Source organism: Cryptomeria japonica, chromosome 3 (genome assembly GCF_030272615.1).
Source record: "Cryptomeria japonica chromosome 3, Sugi_1.0, whole genome shotgun sequence".
In the NCBI taxonomy this organism is placed as follows: domain Eukaryota; kingdom Viridiplantae; phylum Streptophyta; class Pinopsida; order Cupressales; family Cupressaceae; genus Cryptomeria; species Cryptomeria japonica.
This window is the reverse complement of record NC_081407.1, coordinates 155,105,548-155,123,156: the sequence shown is the minus strand read 5'-3', so window position 1 is coordinate 155,123,156 and position 17,609 is coordinate 155,105,548. Positions and strand designations below refer to the sequence as shown.

General features: G+C 33.4%; 1 pseudogene; it reads right to left on the bottom strand.

Moving 5' to 3' along the window:
- The window catches only part of LOC131043900 (subtilisin-like protease SBT3.18), a 127,066-nt pseudogene that overhangs the window by 97,904 nt on the left and 11,553 nt on the right, over positions 1-17,609 (bottom strand).

Below are 17,609 nucleotides of genomic sequence, written 5' to 3'. Positions count from 1 at the left end.
ATCAAAACATATCTTATAATTATAACATATTTTAAACTAAATTAAAAACTATTAATCATCATATAGATACGCAACATATATAATCAAATATATAATTACCATTATAATAATAATGATGATAAGAGAAAAGTATCAAAACATAGGTTTAAATATATAATTACCATTTCAATAACAATAATGATAAGAGCAAAGTGTAAGGAACAAAGTAGGTGGTATGGTGGGGTCCAACAAGTAGAACCAGTGTGCTATGTATGAAATTAAATTTACCCCATAGAATATATAATATATTGAATAGAACTTGATTAAAACATAATTATCTCATTCATAAATTTGACCAAGAGTCTCTCGTTTATGTATATTACACAAAGTGTAATCAACCAAACCTATCCAAAATCTTTGACTTCATCTCCTAAGGGACCTACAAAAAAACACATATTGTATAAAATACACAATCATAATTCAACATTCAAGTGCAAGAATATTACTTTACTCAAGTAAAGTTTAAAAATTTAACCTTAAACATATTTGTAAATGCACAAATAATAGCATTCATTGATGCAATGATTAGTTTTATAATGAGGATGCATTCAATTTAAAATAAAACATAAAGCATACATCACAACTCTTCAAAGGGAGTTGCCTTAAGGGTACAAAACTAAATAACTTACTTGTAATTATTCAAAATGAAACATAAAGTATGCACAAATAACTTGGTTTTCATTGATGCTTTCTACTTGTGGTAGACCTGAAACAAATTACTAGATTAGATTTTATAATTAGGATGCATGATTTAAAATGCTATATAAAATATACATCACGGCTTTTAAAAGGAAGGTGGATTAAGGGTTCAAATTATAACTTACTTGTATATATTCATTTTGTTATACCATCTACATCCTCTCTCTTTTGCAAAGCATCTATAATTGTCTCGTGCTCTTTCATAGAGAGAGTCCATAATTGTTTATTAGCAGGTCTGCCACAATATCTATCCAATTTTATATTAGTTGCCACTACCAAATGCGATTAATGTATAATCTTTTTCTCTAATTCATAATCTTCAAACGCAGGCAACCATTCTTTCTTGTTAGATATTTGTGTAGCCAGGTGCCAACAACAACCATAGATCCTATTGGATAGTCATAATCATCATCATCTACTCAAGTAGTGGTTAGCTTATGTTTTGGCTCTACACATCGAGCCAACCAATACTCTTTCCCCTCTTCATTGTCCTTTGGTAAAACAACAACATAGACATATCATGTGCACAAAACAATTTTATTTTAATATTTAATGAGATATAAAAACAGAAATATACACTGTAAGATTTCATATATGTACTATTTAATAAATCAAATCAAATTTCAAAAATAATTTTACCTTGTTGTATAAGATCTGAAATGAGATCATAGTCATTTGATGCAAACATGTGATCCATATCTTCATCAGTTCTTTCATGCGGATCATTTGCATCTATCTGTGTCAATGATCTATGTTGCCATTCTTCAACCCATTCTTTATTCTCACAAAATTCCCAATCTCCAGAAACACAAAATTGACAAAAGAAGCAAGCTCCCTTATGAATATAGTCCATGTGTTTGAATTAGAACTCTTAAACGAATGCCATTTAGTTGATCCAATGATGGTATTACAATCATGTCGAATAGGAATACTATCTTCCTCTACCAACTAGAAGAAACGTCGAATTGCAGAGTTCTCAGTTGATCCTTTTGACAACTTTGAATTGCACCAATCTACAACTACACAAGCATCTCTGAATTTCACTACATCCTCGAATTTCAATTGTTCTCTAGCAAGAGCTCTTTTTACATAGGTACCAGCTCCATCGTGTTCCCCCTTACCATGTCCCGCTTCAAAAAAAATCCATAAAGGTTGGACATTGGTTTTCTTGTGAAGTTTGCATAGCCAATAAAACATTCTTGCAATTTTTAATTGTCTAGTGCAGTTATCTGACCATATCACATGTTGTTTCATGTCAATTTCTCTTTCCTTAAGATTATCATGAAATACCTCGAAGCATTCTGAACAAACTCTAACAAGTGTAATCGATTATCACTAACATAGAAATGATACTCCCTCAAAAAAAAAAATTTGTAATCTTTTGTACTGTCATGGTCATGTCTATATATAATGTGCACAAATATGGCCACTTGCACTGATTTGTAGTATTGTGATTGAGTTTCCTCTTGTGGTTTTAGAGTATAATTTTCTGCAAAATCCACAACTGATACTATTGTTCCAACTGGAAATGTGTTCTTGCATATGTGAAACTGTCCATCAAGCCATCAGGAATGTTGGGAATGTTTCACATATTTTGGAACAATATGACTTTTAAACTTACTAATAAATGCATTCACACTATTATGTTCTGGAATCAATTCTAAATGCTTCCCCATCTTTCCATACTTTAAAGGGTATTCTATATTTTTAAACCTAACATCAACCATTTTTTGTCCAAACTCGGATGAAACATGTTCATGCATACATTCACCTATCAAATAATAGTTCCCACATAAATTGCAAAGGTCATAAATGTATGAATTGGAAAGAAATAATTGCTCATTAGGTGGTTTACAAAATAAACTTGCAATAAAATCTTTTATAGTTTCAAGTGGAACATAAACACTACAATCCTACACAAGATCATTACCATGCAATATACAACGTATATATTGAAAAACATCATAATAGTAACAAAACTGAACATGAGTTTTACAACAACAAGATATTCTTTGTTTATTGATTTTAACATACCAGGGTTTGCATTTTTCAAATGATCTTTGACTAATTCGTAAATTCATTTAACACATCTATTCATCACTAAATTTGTTAAAGAATTCAGTTTGAGTAATGTCAAGAAGATGTTTTTGATGAGGACCACGAATTTTTGATCCCACCCATAACTTTAAAACATCTCTAGCATTTGATGAAACTCTAGTGTTATCATGCCAAAATTTTGTGATTAATTGTTTAGTTTCATCATTTAATTTCATGTCCAACCTTTGAAGTCTACCACTAAAACTCCAACAATGGTTTAGTGGATCAATTTCCTTTGTGTCTCTTCTTTTGGCCTCTCTTGACAAGGTTCTACGATGTAAGTTTAAATAGCCACTTATATCACTTAATATTCTTTTACTAACAATTGTTTTGTCAACTATAGCAGTTGTTATAACTCTACGTGTCGTATTCTTATCTTTAGATTGACTTGTTTTTCCAATAGAATCGATGGCACTGGCAACAGTAGAAACAACTTGCTTATATGATTCATCTTTTCTTTTTGGTTTTGCATAAATACCTATTTTTTTCACGACTTTACGTATTTTTAACATTTTTATTAATTGTAGCATTAATTGACATTGGAATCCTAACTTTTTATTATAGAAATTTTTTTTATATAATATGTTCGCATGTGTTCTAATTTGTCTCCAAGAAACTAACCCATTAAGATTATATAGCACATTGTTATCAATAGTAAACAAATTACATTCATTTTCTTTCAGAGAGGGTGGTGTAATATTTTCAATTTTTATTTCTTTTCGTATTGGTGTATTAAATTTATATCCAGCTTCATTTATATCAGCAATTTGATTGGCATCATAGTCTTGGGGATTTAAAAGCATACCAGGATTCGGATCCAAATTAACATTTGCATCAACAGTCATACCCATGTTTAGTTCTACATTTCTTGTGTCCATCATTATCTCTTCAATGGTCTCATCTACAACGGGCACTAAACTAGATGCTTCAGTGTTATTCAATTGTCATTGTTATGATCTTCGATCTCTTTGGTGTTTTGCCTCCTCTCTTTGTGCTTGAATTTTGTCTGTTGTCATTGTCTTTCTTTGTTTCTTTTGACGTTGCTTAGAACCCATCTTTACAAACTCCTCTTCAAAAAATAATATTTCTTTTTACTGAGTTCTTCTAAACTTTGTGTAAAAAAGATAAAAAAGTAGTGCCAAATGTTGTAAAAAATGTTTGTCAGTACGGATTCCAATGATAATTTGGTAAATTGATGCAATTTGTCCTTTTTTTTACAGTAACGGTAATTTAGGAATGGAAACCAACAGTTAAAAAAAGGAACGGGTCCCCATTTTCAAAATGGGGGCTCGTTCTGTGGAAGTTAATTCCACAACCGTCCACATGCCTCGAGATTAGGTTCGGGATAGGCCTGGGATGGCCACACCTGAGACATGGACCTTTAAATTCAAATCTCCATGAACGAAAGCACAAATATGAACTTCTGAAATAGTTTAGGTGCCTCTAATTAGAGAATTTTTATACGAAATTAAAACCCATTTCAGATTATACTATCTAGATTCTAAATATGGAAATTTATTTTAAAATTGATTATTTTAACTATTTTTCATTTAATTTATACTAAATCGGGTCCATAAACTTGAAATATTAACTAATTTTGTTAATTTAGTAACTTTTTATTTTAATGAATTAAAAAAAAAAATTATATGTCATCAATCTACACAAAATTCTTTTCTTTTTTTTTTTAAATGTTAAGTTTACGTCAAATTATGTGAGTCGTACACGTCAAATTTTTAAAAAGATAATTACGGTCATTAAAAAACTAATTAAAAAGAATATATTTAAAAAATAAATACAGAAAAATATGCTCATAAATCTTCAGTGTGTTACAAACCATTTTCCAAAACGGTTTGAGAAAATAATTTTAATTGTGTCAAAAAGTGTGGGTCATACACATGCATGGTATGGTCCTGAAACATGCATTTTTAAAACATAGTTTTTAGAACTCCATTCAAAAAGTTGTTTTTTATTATGTGGGTATTAAAATAAATTACATATTTGGAAAGTAGACTCAGAGGGCTATCTTTTATATTTCTGACTTTTTCCAAGATTCAATCTCCAAGTGTTTCAAAATTTAAGCTCAAATGAGAAAAAATTTGAAAATCAGGAAAAACACTTCCACTTTTTGGCCAAAAAGTGGACTCAGCTTCTTGCACTGACCCTTGTAATATTACATGGACCAAGGTCATCCCATATAAGTAGGTTGCACTTTTGGTCATGAAGAAAACGTGTTGGTTGTAAAAAAAAAAAAGTTAAAGCACCTTCAAATGAAGATAATCCTTCATTCAAAGGTTTTTTCATGTTTGCTTAAACACCCCCCTTCAAACAAACATGCTTATGTCTAAGAGTTCATTCAAATCCCTTGTCGACCAATTTTTAATCATTTTATTGGGGTTAGAACAAACCCCCCTTCATTCTAACCTCCTCTTCATTTGAAGGGGTCTATGGGGGTTCAAGAGAAGGGAGGTTTGCTCTAACCCCCTTATTTTGCACTTGCCCCCCTCCATCTATAATTTTTTACAATTTTTTGGCGTTTGAGGATCAAAATGGAATTAACTTGACAAACCCAGTTATAGTATCTTAGTTCTTAAAATGAGCTTTCCAACAAGTATAGTTTTAATATATTTTAGTTTTATTATACATTATTGTTTCTAGTTTAATTAAACATATGTTTTTCATTGAATATCAAGCTCTATGTTCTACACATGTGGAAAAATAGTTTATTACCACAAAAATCTTAACAATATTTATCCATTGGTATTGATGCCTATGGTCCAACAAAATAAGAAAAATTGAATTCTGATACATACAAAAAAAAGTTATGCTCGTAATAGTACACCTATGTCTAAATTGTAATTGGCTTGACTTCAAAACTTTATATATATATATATATATATATATATATATATATATATATATATATATATATATATATATATATATATATATATATATATATATATATATATATATATATATATATATATATATATATATATATATATATATATATATAATAAATAAAACATTATGAAGTCAAATGCATTATATAGATATAATAGTTACAAATCTTTCTTTTATAGAACTTTATCCCCATAGAAAAAAAGTTATGTGGTTTATAGTACGCATCACTCTTTAATAATGGTGATTACTATTAAAAACTAGCTAGTGAAAGAGATGGAAAAAGAAATGAATTTTGATTTCAAAAAATTTTAAAAATATATATTTAGAATCTATAGACAAAATGCCACAAATCACTACTTTGCATCATCTCCAAATTCTTCACAATTTAGCAACTATAGGTGTTCTAACGTGAAGATTTAGCTCCAAATGTTCATTTCAATGTTGAGTTTGGCCAAAAAGTGTAACCCACTATTGTGGGTGTGAATTTTAATCACAGGGAGTTTGTATTGACCAACATTCTTCAATCCATTATGTGAGTATAATACGCCTTTCAATGTAATGAAGTGATGAAATTTGCACCATCAAAAAATTATTGCAAATACTCTATTGAATCCTCTAATTAGAAAATGTAAGATTCCACAAATAATGATGAATGTTTAATCAATTGTAGAAATCTCAACAAGCTATTATTAGAAAACTAATATTGACCTACTATAAACAATCAATGAAAGATCTCAAAGAATTAGCATTGAAATCTAAAGTAGAAACAAGTGATGGAAATGTGATCTTCATAGGAGGAGCAACAAAATAAATCTTTGTATCATCAAAATATTCAAGAGCTTTTAGAATATTCAAGTTTCTATAAATTATTTTCAACAAAGGATATATTATATGCATCATCAAAGGGTATGAGACAATCCATAACAAGCTCATATGAGAATGGTGACATACTTGATAACCTCCCAGATCTTGTTCCAAAGTATATATAAACACTCAAGATCCAAAATAGCACATAGTATCATAATCAACACTAGAATAAATTAATATTATGACATGATCAATATTGTTTTTCCACGTTGACTTTTTGCTAACTGTATATCTAGTTCAAGTATAGGTCCATAAAGATAAGGAAAAAAATTAAGTCACTTAAGATATGTTAGTATCGTGTCCTTTCGCCAAGGTTCAAAATTGTCCTTTTCCAAAAGTAGCACAAAAGGGTTAATAGAAAAACTCATGATACTTTCCTAAAAAAAAATCAAATATCAATAATCCCAACACACATTAATAAGCTAAAATAAATTATACACAAGAAAATAAAACTTCTCTACCTACCAAAATATCTAGGATAACAATAAAAGTGCAAATAACTAAATATATTGTGTGTTGAATGTAAAAAATTACTTCGATGGTAGAGAACAGCTCGTCAATACCTTTCTCATGTCTTTTTTCCAAAATGAGGACTATGGGTGAAAGTTATGAGCACACGAGCTAAAAAAGTAATCTAGAATTCAATCAACAATAAAATGAACATAACAAAATCATGAAAATATACTAATATTTCTATGGAGATCTTAGAGTCAAATTTTTAATAACTATAAAAACTTTAAAAGATGGTATATCCTAATGAAAAGTTATGGCTATCAAAAGGAAACTATCTTCTTATGAATAAAAAAAGAGGAGCTAAAAAATAGTATTCATAGCTTGAAAATATTGTTTACAACCTAAATAAATTATTCGTAGCCAAAATATAGTATTCATAGATGAAAAAATAATGTTCACAACTAAAAATATTGTTCACTATTGGCAACGTTGTTCACACTACAACTTCGTTCACTCTAAAAATACTATTCACTACTAGAGATATTGTTCATAGGTTCATACAACCTCCAAAAAATTACCCCAAAAGTTTGTAAGTCCAAATCTAATGTGTTTTATATGGATCTATGGGTTTTGACATCATTTAAGTAGGATGTTGAGGATCTTTTACACTATGATGCATCATATGAAACCTCATGGATAAATCCTTCAAAATAGTTGAAAAACTTACAACTATGAATATTTGATATTATGTTGTAATGTCGTAAATTATACCCTATACAATTCAACGCTGCATAACACCTTTTATTTAGCTAAATTGAAGACAATGATAAAGCTCCCATCTCACTAGGTTCCTCAATCTACTTTTCCATCTATCATGCATGTCTTTCTGACCATTTTGTCTAAATTGTTCATGGATACCTACATGTCATAGAGACATCCACATACGTATTTGTCTTACAAAAATTTGTGATTGAATTTGGTCATTAAGACGTTACACCTACTAATTATGATAGTGTAACACCTTTCGACTCCCACCAAAGTCAAGACAATTTCTAGCCCCCTTTATCTTTCCAATTTCGCTTCATTTAACTCTATTTGGCTCTCTTTTTGCATTCTATTATATTCACAACTTTCTCTTTGCAATTACGCTCATGATTTCTCATAAGTTTCTTGCATTCTCATCCATAACTCACTTCCATCACCATTCGCAAAAAATCTTCATCAACTTGGGAGGTTTACGCTTTTCTCTTATCCCAGCAAGCTTTTAATCTTTGGTGTTGAAGGGAAGTTTGTGCTTTGTGGGTCTATCACAACATCCTCTTCATTATCTGTCATTGAGCATATTATTTATTCCATCTTCTATATTGTGTTTCTACTATCACTTTTATCAAATCTATCTATCTTGATTGTTCGTGGAGGTGCAAACATCAAAATGAAGGTTTGACTATGGCAAACCTCTAATCATAGCCACCCAACATTTCGTCTTTATTCATATGTGTGCAGGTTGTAGTGCCCCTCCCTCTTTTGGCTTGTCAAACTTTGTGATTTGTGCTCTAAGTGGTTCGACCCCGATTTTGGCATTGGTCAATTTTGGTTTTAGAGTGTGAGGCTTGTTTACGTTTCCTGGATTTCTATATGACTATGATGTTACATGTTATGTGTTGGGTTAGTATAGTGATGTTATGTGATGTATCTTCGTTTGGTATGTGTGTTAGATGATTATAGATGTATACCTACCTTGATCTTGTGTTTCTTATTATCTCTGATGTGTTTAAGTGGTTGTGATCATTATTTGAATGGCATTGTCTCTGATGGAAACATATGATGTAGTTTATGATGTGATTATTAGATGGATTCATTTCATTAGTTTATTTATGAATTTATTTATATTTATTGATGTATATAGACTTGATGTACACTGCTTCCATGTTTGATATACTTGGGTGAGGGGGAGAAAAAGCACAACTCTCTACGAGCAAGCTATGTCGCTTCCATTCCCTACTCACGGTATGATATATATAAATGTGTGTGTGTGTATGCGCGCGCGCGCGTGTGTGTGTGTGTGTACGCGCGCGCGCGCGCGCGTGTGTGTGTGTGTGTATGTATATGTATATGTATTCTCAACAATTTGTTTATACAATTGTAGGTACCGAGCATCGACTCCACCTGAATCTTCAGGTCTGAGTGTGCTCTCCAACCCAACGGTAAAGTGGGCAAGGAGATATCAGTCAGACCCTGTTAGGCACCCTAGTCCCCTGTTTGCTAGGTCTTGTTAGTCGGCACCCTTTTGTTAGTACTCAGTATTTGGGGTTGTTGTAAATTGTCACTCTTGCTTATAGTTGATAATTTTGAGAAATGATTATTGTTTTAACCCCTCTCAGTTTTGGGAAGTAGTTAATTAAATTATTTAATTAATTAATGTGATGGAATTGGTAGAAATTTAAGATTTAAATTATTTAACTAATTTGAAAAAGTAATATTTGTGAGTTTTTTTTGTTTTTGTTTTTTTTGGCAAGGTCGCAATGCCACTTGATATATTTTATTAATAGTATATAATTTTTACAATATATTTAAAAACTAGTTCAAACTGAGCTCCCAGAGAAAAGAACTAGCAAGAAAAACTCTGGTCATTGCTCATCACATGACTATAGAAGAGAAGTAGTGAACAATCCTCTAGCCAGAGCTAGTTACAAAATAGAGATCAGCAAAGGAGCATGCGGGCTCATTTACAAATAGGAGCATGCAAGCTCATTTTACAGAATATGAGCATGCAAGCTTATTTACAAAATAAGTTCCTGGGATATCTTGAAGGCCCTACAAGAAAGAACTCCTGCAACCAAAATTGACATGCCCCTGCACCAAAAAACAAATGCAACCAAAATATATATATACTACAGAACATAGAGAATTTACAAGAAACACAAGGTTCCAAAACATGACTGACACCAACAACATGAGATCTGCGGTCCATCATTATAGACAAATGCCAAAGGAGAAGAGGTGAATGTGGAAATGCTAGAGAGAAATGAAGCCCAAAATTTTTATGCCGTAGATGAAAAGAAAGAGGAGATATATCATAAAAATCTGACTAACCAAAAGAAGCGGCGTACAGAGTTAATCATGAAAACAACGCTATGCCAAACTTTAAATGGCATATGAAGGACGGATTCCCAATATGAAAATAATATCTCCATATTTCGCACCAGAAGAGAGTACCAAACACATGAACAACATCAATAACAACCAACTCATCATTAATGAATGTCAAGTGATGATCAAGTAAAGCAAAGTACCTCAAATCAAAACCAAATGGAATTATGAAAAGAAATACCTCACCAAGAGAAGAGAATATCAACTCGTATAAACAAGCAATCATATAATAAGAAAGATTAAATCCTCAACTCTCTACAGGCTATACTTAATAGGTTTAGGAAGCTCATCAAGTCACCCCCCAATCGAGAGGAATCAATAATGGTTTTGTCACAACCCATATTAGCGAGGCAATCAACCAATGCATTACCTTCACGATAAACATGTGAGATGTTGAGGTGCTCAAACGTATCAAGAAGAGTCCATATTTGCTCAAGAATATACCGGAAATGCCAATTATCAGTTTTTCTTGCCTTGCAAGCATTAATGACAATAGTTGAATCACCTTCAATATGAAGGTATTTGAAATTCAAATCCTTAGCCATAACAAGACCTTCTAAAAGAGCACAAGCCTCAGCCATATTATTTGTACCAGGAGAAATTGGCATAGCTTTTAATGCTAATAAAGAACCCAAATGATCATGAAAAACTATCCCTATTCCTAAATCACTAGGATTTCCATGGGAGGATCCATCAAAATTCAATTTACAAAAAGGGGCATTAGAAGGATGCCATTTTATGGAATTTATGTCTACAGGTGTTTTCCAAATCCTTGGAAAGGTGGGTGATACAGGAATAATGATACTTTTCCAAGAAGAAATCATAAAATTATCCCAAGAAGAGAACTCTGAATTCATATTAAAATATTTCTGGACATGGGCATTAACTTGCTCAATAATACTTCTTTCCAAAATCCCAAGAACAACCGATAAATCCGATGAGTCACATCTAAAAATGCGCTTGTTTCTTTCCCACCAAATGGCCCATATGACTGAAGAGGGAATTATAAACCACAAACAATAAAATAGAGAAGATGAGTACAAAACTGGCCAAGACTTAAACATGTCCCATAAAGATAAAGGTAAAGGGAATGAAAGAGATAACTTTTGGAGGACAAAATGCCAACAACTACTCGCAAACTCACAATGAAGAAAAAGATGATTGACATATTCAAGAGCTTTACCACATAAGACACAAGAAAAGGAGGCTGCAATATTAAATTTGACTAAACGATCACTAGTCAAAATTCTATTTTGCAGCGCGAGCCAGGAAAAAATGCCAGCTTTAGGTAATACTGAATTATTCCAATAGAACAAAAAGGCACGATGAGGAGCATTTTGATTGACCATTTGTTGAATAGCAAAATATCCTTCTTTAACAGAGTAGTTTCCTGATTTAGAAGGGCACCAAATAAGTTGATCTTTGATGTTAGAAAGGAAAGCCACTCGGTCTTGCAAAACAGATTTAAAATTTTGAATTTCCTGCAAGGATAAAGGCAGAGTAGAGGGATCCTTCCATGAGACCTTGTGAGAAAACAAATCAACACTATCTACATAATCAACCAATCTAACTCCCCATGATTAAGAAAGAATAACTGAAACATAAGCAAGAGAATCATGCTGCAAAAGAGGGGGAAAGCCATTTGAGGAGTCTTTCCAAAAAAGAATATCCTTCCTTGAATGGACCTGCCAGGAGATAAAATTAGAGACCACTTCCCTACATGAGATCATAAAGTTCCAAATAGCAGACCCCTGTGGAGGATTAGAAATTGTGAAGATCCTAGCAGGATTTTGGGAATCCAAATACTTAGCCTGCATAATTTGGCACCACAAAGATTGGGGCTTAGTATACATAGACCAAAATAGTTTGCCCCCAAAAGCCCTATTTCTTTTAGATAAGTCCTGAATCCCAGCACCACCAACTTGCTTGGAAAGAAACATCTTGGTCAAAGAAATCAGTGGAATCTTTTTATCTTATGTCATGTTATTTTTCCAAAGAAAAGATCGAATAATCTTTTCAATTTGGGAGATGACTGATTTGGGAGCTTGAAGAACTGAGATATATTAATTGGGAATGGCAGATAGGACCGTTTTAATGAGAAGTATCCTACCTGAAAGAGACAACCACCTAGCCTTCCAAGCGGAAATACGAGATTTAAGAGTCTCAATAACCGAATTCCAAAAAGAAGACTTAGTAGATCCCATAAATAAAGGAATCCCCAAATGGGTAGAAGGAAGAGAGTCTACTGGGGAACATAAGATATTCACAAGTCTATCAGCCACCAACTGAGGAGTATTAAAAATGAAGATCTTGGATTTATGGGGGCTAATATGTTGGCCAGATCCAGCAGTATAAGTATCCAGAATAAATTTAATATAAGTAGCCTCTTGAATAGAAGAAGACCCAAATAAAAGTGTATCATCGACAAAAAGGTTATGAGTGACTAAAATATCAGTTGGGAATTAATACCCCTTGCCAAAAACCCAGATCCCTTTGCTTAATAACCAATCAACTAAAAGATTTTGCCATAATGATAAATATGAAAGGAGATAAAGGATCTCCTTGTCTAAAACCCTGGGTTGAAGAAAAGTATCCAGAGGGAGCTCCATTAATGATGACAGAAAATGAAGCAGTAGAAATACAACTCTTGATCCATTTACACCAGCTTTCAGAGAAACCAAATTTTCTCAAAACTTTGAGCAAAAAAGCCCAGCAAACTTTATCATAAGCCTTCATCATATCAAGTTTGACCACAAAAGTCGGGATATTGGACAAATTTATGGAATGTAAAGTTTCATGAGCAACAATTGCTCCCTCATGAGTTTCCCAACCCGGAACAAAACCTCCTTGTTGAGGAGAGATGATATGAGGAAGGAGAATTTTAAGTCTTAAATAAATAGCCTTGGTGAAGATTTTGTAAATAGAGTTGCACAAAGAAATGGGTCTAAATTCAGCAAAAGTTTGGGGATTCTTAGATTTCGGGATAAGGGCAATATAAGTCATGTTAAAAATTTTAAGGATATACCCACCCCTCCTAGACTCTTCCAAAGCCATTAATAAGTCAAAACCAATAAAATCCCAACATTTCTGAAAGACCAAGATAGTCAACCCATTAGGTTCTAGAGCTTTGTCAGGGGCCATGGAAAAAACAATAGAATGAAACTCATCTAAAGAAAAAAGCCTCATAAGAAAGTCATTATCCTCATGAGAAACAAGGGAGGGGATAGAATCTAAAATCAAATCCATAGAGGAAGAAGAAAAAGAAGGAGATAACAATTCCTTAAAAAAAGACACCCCCTCCTCTCTAATCTGCTGATCTAAATTAAGGACATAACCAGACTTAGAATCCTTAATACTAAAAATTGTAGAAGCAGCTCTTTTAAGCTTGGCTGCAGCTTGAAAGAAGGCAGTATTCATGTCACCTTCTTTAAGCCAAACCTCATGAGACTTTTGCTACCAATAGATTTCAACCCGGGAGCAAAGGATCTCCCAATAAGCTTGCAATTTCCTTTGAGCGTCATTAATGGAGGAATTAGTGCCATGTCTAATAATATCCTCATTAACAACCTTCAAATCAGTTGCAACTGCCTCTTTTTCATGAAAAATATTCTTAAAGACCAATTTATTCCAAGCCATAATTTGAGATTTCACAAATTTCAGTTTGGAATAAAATTGAAACATCTTAGAACCTTTGCAAAATGGAACACTTATCCACCATTTCTTTAATAAAGAAAGAAAATGAGGATGAGTGAACCACATTTTCTCAAACTTAAAAGAAGGTCTAACAGAGGGAACATGATCCAATTTATCAAAATTGAGCAAAATTGGGAAATGGTCAGAGTCTGAGGAGGTAAGAATCTCAGAAGAAAAGGAAAAGTTGCTCAAACGTAGGTTTAGGGAAATAAGAAATCGGTCAAGGTGAGAGGCAATCTGGCATTTAGATCTCCTATTAGTCCAAGTGAAAGAACCATTAGAAGGGAAAATATCGAATAACGCACTATTTTGTACAAAGGAAGAAAAGCCATCAATAACCTTTTGAGTTGTAGGATTACCCCCTCTTTTTTCATTCGAGGAAAGGAGAGCATTAAAATCACCCCCAAGCACAATAAAAAAATCATCATATCATAAAAACAATTCAGATAAGGAATCCCATAATTCGGTTTTATCTGAAGAAGAAGTCGGACCATAAATATTAAATAGAACAAAAGAGACTTCAAACCAGTCAACCTTTAACGACTGTCAATGAGAAGCAAAAGATAACATCTCAACTTTGGCTGATTTAGGATTCCATAAAGTTATAAGACCACCAGAAGCACCCAAAGAAGGAACATGAATAGCTTTCCAAAGGGACCATTTGGAAATTATGTTATCAAAAGAATCCTGAGAAAGTATAAACTCTTGCAATAAGATGATATCCACTTTTGAAGAATCAAGAAATTTCTTGATCCTTCCCCTTTTGTCACGGGCATTTAAGCCCCTGACATTCCAAGATAAAATCCTTATTTATCACAAGGAGAGCAACATGCCCTCCTTGTTTTGACTTGGGAAGAAAATTTCTCTACGATAGTGGATTGAATACCAATTGCAATCTCCTCCTTGATTTTAGCCAATTTTGGTTTTCGACCCCTCTTCTTAGGAGTTTTAATAATAGGGAGGAAACAGAAGGAGATTGCTCCAAGGCTCGATTCTGAGAGAAACCAAATCCATACACATTAGAAATAGTTGAAGAAGGACTATCAATAAGATTTGCATCCACACCTTCAACTGAATTTGGCTAAGAAGAGGAAACATGACAACCAGCATGGACAAGCCCCGAAGAGGCAAATGCAGAAGAAAAAGAAAATTCAGGAAATTCCTTTGCAACAATCTCATCAAATAGATCAGAAGAAACTGAAAATAAAATATCTGAAGCAATAAGCTGAATTTTCTCTTCAGAAATGGAAAGAGAAGAAGGAGACTTTGGAATGTGCAAAAAAGAATCACTATCAAAAATCAAACTATGAATAATTTTGGTATCATCCGCCAAACCCACAAAAGAAGAACGAGAAGAAGAATTAATAGAGCAATGATTTGTGCAACTATTTGAAGGTAACAACAATTTTGGAAATGGAATCGAAGGACAAGAAATTTGAAAAAAACTCGCAAAGGAGAACAAAAAAGGTTCAAAATGAAATTCAGAAGACCAATAATCCTTGAAAGGACTAGGAAGAAACTTAACCGAGTTTGAAGAAACAGGAAACAAAACCGACAAATGGCAGACAAAACAAAGAAGAACACAACTAGAGAGCAAAGAAAAGTAAAATCCATCAGAGGCACATCACATACTATATATCCAAAAAAAGAAATGAGAGATGTAACAGAAAGACGTAAAGGAGCAGAATCCTTAACATTATGATCATTTAAAGACTGACGATCCTTACTTTTAAAAAGAGAACATTGGCGAAAATCAGATGAAAAATATGAACAAACTTGTAAAGATGCATCAAAATCACCACAACATTGAGAGGTGAAATGGCCCAGTAACGGAGCACAAAAATGAATAGCGATCGAATCTTGAATCACCACAGGCTGAATCCACGCACCATATTTGGAGCAAATAGTAATCTCAGAGGGAATGGGTTTAGACAAATTTAATACCAAACAAATCCTAATCGGAAGATGAGGTCATTCAAAAGGAACTAAATCATGCTTAATAAAGACGCCCAATTTGTTTGTCAGGATTTCAACCATATACATATCACGATACTCCAAGGGAAGACCTAGGAAAGTTACCTAGAAGGGCATAAATTGTAGCTTTGCCGATTGAATATCAAAACGAGGAGACCAAGCATAGGTAAAAATTCCTATCCCAAAACAAAACCACCCTTTAAATCTATGCACACAATCCCTATACTTTTCAGAATCAAAAATCATAGTGAAATATAGAGAATCTTTATCAAACAGAAATAAATCCTTCATACCATCCCAATTAGACTTTGCCCATGTTAACAATTTACCAAAAGAAACCAAAGAAAGAATCTTACCAATGAGGGCAGTAGAATGCAATAACTTCACAGAGTTCTGAATCATGTAATCGGGGAATATAACCTTATACTACATAGAAGAATGCGGATTGCTCCTTATCGAATTGGAAAATGCAAAGGGAGAGTTATGGGGAAGTGGATTTGGATGGAAGGGAGCTCGTTTAGCAACATGAATGTCATTCGGGGAAGAAAGGAAGTGAGGGTTTGAAACCAAAGTGTTATTTGGCCAGGTGACATAAGATGGGAGGGAAGGATTACAATCCTGGGAGGGAGATCCAGAAGAAGCTAATGGGGAAAAACCATTAGAACGCGGGGAGCCAACACAAATGTCAAATGGCGGTTGAGGCGAAACATATCTATGCTTCATAGGTTTTTTAGAACCAAAAAAGGAATGAAAATGCTTAAAAGGAGTATTTGGGTGATCAACGGGATGAGGACCCAGAATGCCCTGAAATATCAATGCCTTGGGAACAAAAGATTTATAATAAGAACGTGAAGGTTTTGGAACATAATTACTTGTAAATTTGCAAAAATATGATGAAGCCGGTAGGAATTTGTCATAAGCCAAGTCACGCCGGCGACCATCCTTGACAACCCATTGAGGAGAATGATCAGAAGTTTTTAATTGAGCCAAATCATGGTCGTCAAATGGCACATTTTCCCATGGCATCTGCCTATTCGCCATTCCTAAGGTTTTCTTTGAATATCCCTGGATGCCATCACCATCCGCCATCCTCTGTGTGTCCTTGTGATCTGTATTGGCTGCCTAGTTTCCATTGCTTAAACAATCCATGGCCATTCTAAAGCCTTTTCAATAAATCTCAAATCAAGAGAATAATTCTATTTGAGGCATTCTGTCAAACAGTTCATGTGTCTTGTCTATTCTTTCACATTTTACATAACCCGATTCTAATGCTTCCACTTTGGCATAAGTTGGGAGACGTTGGCAAGTTGTCGTGTATCGGGCAAGTGAAGAAGAAAAAATAGGCCCTTGAGGCAAAGAAAAGATGGAGGAGGTCTCTGGATCGACCCAGGTTGTTTTCACAAACTAGACCCCTTTTAACGCTTCACAGCCCTAAATTTTCCAAGATGAAATCTTTTTCCTCCGGCAAGAAAGTGACGGAATCGGCCTTTTACGAGTCTCCAGAGATTGATGTAAATAATTGCCCTTCCCTAGGGCAAATGAAATAGTTTTCCTCCGGTTTCCCTTACCTAGGTGGTCGTGACCACCACAGCGGCTTCCCTCCTTCGCATGTGCCTGCTAAAACCAGTGTCGATTACAGCTCGACCCTGCAAAACAATATTTGTGAGTTTAAAGATTAAATAATTATAATTAATTATAGTTTTTCATTTGACTTATTTAATTGAGTAATTTTA